Genomic DNA, 5,298 nt, shown 5'->3' on the forward strand with positions numbered 1-5,298 from the left:
TTCAGTGTGACACACGTGAATAGAGGATTTATCACGTAAGATTAGAGAGAGAATGAAAAGTGAGGAGGCAGGATGTATAGGCCGTACACTCTTCTCTACAGAATTTGGCTGTGAATGGAGAGGCTGGATGAAAGCCAGATGTGGTCAAACTGACGATACTTTCTTTTGTTTAGGGTTTAGACTTCTTTTGCTCTTATTATTTTAGTTTTCCTTTGTTGCCTGTTTGTTAACAGGCATTGGAGTGTGTTTATGTGCTGAGGGGAAGGATTCACTAAGAGAAGAAAAACTTGGCACAAAGAAGAGCTGGGATGTCATCAGCTCTTGGGTAGAGAAGCAGAGAGGAATGGCTCTTTAAGGAGAGGTAGAGGACTGGCCTCTGTCCTCAGGAACTAACAACTGGGTTGTCTGCTTGCAGAGTTGTCATGCAGCAACCCTTACACATTCCTCACCAGAAAACTGTAGCTTCCTCAAGGAGTTAGAGCTTTGTCCCTATTAATTCTCTGCTCCAAACAGTATCATTAAGACTCTGGCCATTTGTGAATGATACCTGTGGAGGAACAGTAAACAACCCATGATGTTGCTCTCAAGCCCCAGCGCTGACAGAGAACAGCCCAGGAGTTTTTGTCCTGTAGTCTCCTAACCAAGGATCTCCAGTAAAGGTGGAAAGAAGACACCCTGGCTCTGTCCCAAGCCTTCGTCTTTCAGGTTTCTACGTCTGTCTGCTCATCCTGTCTTCCATTCTTTCCAGGATCACTGGGTCTTATTGGACACTGCTGTAATTTTGCTGTGCAACTCACAGTGGAAAGCCTCTATACACATTGGGAAAGGGATAGAACCAACAGTTCTATGAGCCTTTTGGAATTAAAAAGTTGTTGTGTCTGTACATAGATTTATTTGTAGTAAAGAACTCTCCGCATTCATTTTAAGTTTGAGATAGTCCGTGAGTCTGAAGGGCATTATGGACAGTGAAGGTAGAACTGCAGAAGAGGATTATCTGACTTCTACTCACTCTGGGCTCCAGCCAGTTCCCAGCAAAGTTTTAAGGATGCTGGCTAATGAGACACAAATCACGGTCACATCCTTCCTCAAGAATCCACCCATGTCAATGCTATTTAACAACCATCATCAGGTGCTTATTATGGGGCAGACACTGGGCTAGAAGCAAGGGATATAAATATACCACCACTTTGGGAGGCAGAGGCTGGTGGATCACCTGAGGACAGGAGTTAAAGACCAGCCTGGCCAATGTGGCGAAACCCCGTCTCTACTAAAAATACAAAAATTATCTAGGCATGGTGGTGCATGCCTATAATCCCAGCTATTCGGGAGGCTGAGGCAGCAGAATTGCTTGAACCCAGGAAATGAAGGTTGTAGTGAGCCAAGATCGCACCATTGCTCTCCAGCCTGGGAAACAGAAGGAGACTCTGTCTCAAAAAAATAATAAATAAATAAATAAATAAATAAATAAATAAATAAAATACCACCTTAATTGTTCTCTAGGAACTTAGTCTTATAAGGAAGGCTACCTTTAGATAATTCATTTTCACATATTTGCATATGAATGTATACCCATATATACTAGGTATCTGAACTACCTATGATAGTACACATGAAAGAGGAAAATAACCTTTTCTTGGAGAATGAGAGGTTGCCTGAGTGGATCACATAAAATATGATGAAAAGATGTCTTCATAATAAATATGGTAAAAAAATTCCAGGAAAAGACATAGTGTGAGCAATACAGTAGAGTCACAGAAATACAAGAAATTTGGCCTTTTAGACCACAATATTTCAGGAAAAGGAGAGAAGAGATGAAGCTGCAGGCTTTTGCTAGAGTTCCATTTTTAATATGCTGAGGAATTTATACACTTAAGAGATGAAAGGGGTCTTTAGAAAGCTAAGAAAGAGCCATGATTGATATTCTACTTTGGATGGATGGTGCCAGGACTCAAGTGGATTGAAGTGGGGATAAGATTGAAGGAAATGACTAATGTGGCATTACAAATATTTCAGGCAGAAGACAATGGCACTGGATGAGAAAGGATGTGAATTATTCTAAAAATGTTTGCAAAGTGAACCCAGCAGCATGTAAAAATGGCATAATGTCATGACCATGTAGGGTTTATTCTGAAAATGAAAGGTTGGTTTGATATTCAAAAATTAATCAATGTTAATAAACTATATTAACAGACTAAAGAAGGAAAAGCTAATGATCTTCTTTTGAGATGCAAATAGAACCCTGTAATAATATTTATTCATTCAATACAATAAAATGTCCCCAGCTCAAAAAAAGAAAAAAAAAAAAAAAAACCAACCAAACAAAAAAAGACCCACAAAATATCTACAATTAAAGTCATGTTTATTAGTAAGAAATTGAATGGTTTCTTTCTAAAATCAGGAACAAGACAAGGATGTCCCCTGTTGCTATTTTTATCGGTAATTGTAAGTAGTTTAATAAGTAGGAAGAAAAATGAAAGTACATAGGCTGTAAATAAAAAATAACTGTTTCTCTTTACAGATAGTGTAATTGCGTAAGAAAATACAAACGAATCCATAGTATGCTATTGGAGCTGAAACATGATATTAGCAAAACAATATTTAAAAATCAGGCCAGGTATGGTGGCTCCTCTGTAATCCCAGTACTTTGGGAGGGAGAGGGAAGAGGATCCCTTGAAGCCAGGAATTTCAGAAAACCCTGCCCAACATAGCAAGACCCTGTCTCTACAAAAAAATTAAAAAAAAAAAACAAACCAAAAAACAAAAAACAAAAACTAGCTGGACATGGTGATGTGTGCCTGTGATCCAAGTTACTTAAAAGACTGAGGTGGGAGGATTACTTGAGCTTCCAAATTTGAGGCTGCAGTGAGCTATGATTGTGCCCCTCTACTCCAGTCTGGGTGACAGAGTGAGACCCCCCATCACAAATAAATAAATGAATAAATAAATAACAGTTTCATGTTAATACGCTATTAATAAACAATTTGAAATTGAAATTTCTATAAATGTAAAAACTCTAAATGATCTGTATGTCAAAAAATTTAAAAAAAAAACCACTTATGAAAGAAACACTGATTAAAGACCAACTAAAAAGACAAAGATGAACTTGATGTTCATCTTCCCATCATGAACTGGAAGACTCAGAAGTGATATTGTTACTTCTCCCCAAATTAATTTATAGAATTAATGCAATTTGAGTCAACATCACACACGATTTTTAAAATAAGAACTGACATAATACTTCTAAAATTTAGTAAAAATTCAAAGAAATAACCCAAACCACACTGAAAAAGAGAGAACATACTTGGAAGGATCACGCTACTTGGCTCAAGGCTCACTGTAAAGCTGTGGTAGTTAAGTCAGTGTGGCATCAGCAAAAGGATAGAAACCTGAACTAATGGAACTGAAAAGAGAGTCCAGAAATAGTCCTGCTAGTTATTATCAATTGGTTTTCTGCAAAGTTTTGCAAAGCAATTCAACTGAGAAAGAGAAGTATTTCTAGTCATTGATGCTGGGACATTCATATACATACAAATTGCACTTTGACCCATATCTTGCACTGTATACAAAAATTAAAATAGATTATAGACTTAAGTAGTATGACCTATAAAGTTTCTTTTTAAAAATTTATTTATTAATTATATATTTTTAAGATGGAGTTTCTCTCTCTCCCAGGCTGGAGTGCAGTGGCATGATCTCGGCTCACTGCAACCTCTGCTTTCCAGTTTCAAGCTATTCTCCTGCCTCAGCCTCCCGAGTAGCTGAGATTACAGGCACTCACCACCATGGCCAACTAACTTTTTGTATTTTTAGTAGAGATGGGTTTTCATCATGTTGGCGAGGCTGGTATGTATGTATGTATGTATGTATGTATGCATGCATGTATGTATGTATGTATGTATGCATGCATGTATGTATGTATTTTTATAATTCAGTCTCCATAGAGACTGCCAAAAATTGCCAATGCCAACTGTATTTCAAGTTTTCCTGGCAGGGAATTGGGAAAAGTTTTCAATTAGCAATAAACCCGCCTCTGTTAAACCTCATTGTCTACAATACTGCCACTGCGCAAAACTCAGGCTGGTCTCGAATTCCTGGCCTCATGATCCACCCGCCTTAGCCTCCCAAAGTGCTAGGATTACAGGTGTGAGCCACCGCTCCCTGACAAAGTTTTTTTTTTTTTTTTTAAATATTTTACTTTAAGTTCCAGGATACATGTGCAGAACATGCAGGTTTGTTACATAGGTATACATGTGCCATGGTGATTTGCTGCACCTATTGACTCCTCCTCTAGGTTCTCTCCCCTTACTCCCTATCCTCCAACAGGCCCCAGTGTGTGGTGTTCCCCTTCCTGTGTCCATGGGTTCTCATTGTTCAACTCCTATTTATGAGTGAGCACATGCAGTGTTTGGTTTTCTGTTCCTGTGTTAGTTTGCTGAGGACAACAGTTTCCAGTGTCATCCATGTTCCTGCAAAGGATAAGATCTCATTCTTTTCTGTGGCTAAATAGTATTCCGTGGCACATTTTTAACCACATTTTCTTTATCCAGTCTATCATTAATGGGCTTTGGGTTGGTTCCATGTCTTTGCTATTGAAAATAGTGCTACAGTAAACATCCACATGCATGTGTCTTTATAGTAGAATGATTTATATTACTTTAGGTATATACCCAGTAATGGGATTGCTGGGTCAAATGGTATTTCTGGTTCTAGATCCTTGAGGAATCACCACACTGTCTTCCACAATTGTTGAACTAATTTATATTCCCACCAACAGTGTAAAAGCTTTCCTATTTCTCCACAGCCTCATCAGCATCTATTGTTTCTTGACTTTTTAATTGCCATTCTGACCTGCCTGAGATGATATCTCATAGTGGTTTTGACATATAAAATTTCTAGAAGTAAACTGGATCATAAGTTCAGCAAAGAGTTCTTAGATATAAGACTATTAACACTGTCTGTGAAAGAAAAGATCAAATATAATTAATTGAAATTAAGAAATCCTACCTTTTGAAAGATCTTGTTAAGAAAATAAAAAGACTTGGGGGGCCGAGGTGGGTGGATCAGGAGGTCAGGAGTTCAAGACCATCCTGGCCAACATAGTGAAACCCTGTCGCTACTAAAAATACAAAAATTAGCCAAGTGTGGTGATACGTGCCTGTAATCCCACCTCCTCAGGAGGCTGAGGCAGGAGAACTGCTTGAACCCGGGAGGCAGAGATTGGGGTGAGCCAAGACCATGCCATTGCATTCCAGCCTGGGCAACAGAGCAAGACTCCCATCTCAAAAAAACAAAAAACAA

At 38.5% G+C, this 5,298-nt stretch overlaps 1 non-coding gene across 1 annotated transcript; it reads right to left on the minus strand.

Annotated features, from left to right (window-relative positions):
• Positions 1–3,932: 3,932 nt before the first annotated feature.
• On the minus strand, positions 3,933–4,073 carry LOC120367692 (U4 spliceosomal RNA). The gene has a single exon (XR_005582011.1). It is a non-coding gene; the product is annotated as a U4 spliceosomal RNA (small nuclear RNA).
• Between the last annotated feature and the right edge of the window lie 1,225 nt (positions 4,074–5,298).

The sequence above is a fragment of the Saimiri boliviensis genome, chromosome 8, assembly GCF_048565385.1.
Source record: "Saimiri boliviensis isolate mSaiBol1 chromosome 8, mSaiBol1.pri, whole genome shotgun sequence".
Lineage (NCBI taxonomy): Eukaryota > Metazoa > Chordata > Mammalia > Primates > Cebidae > Saimiri > Saimiri boliviensis.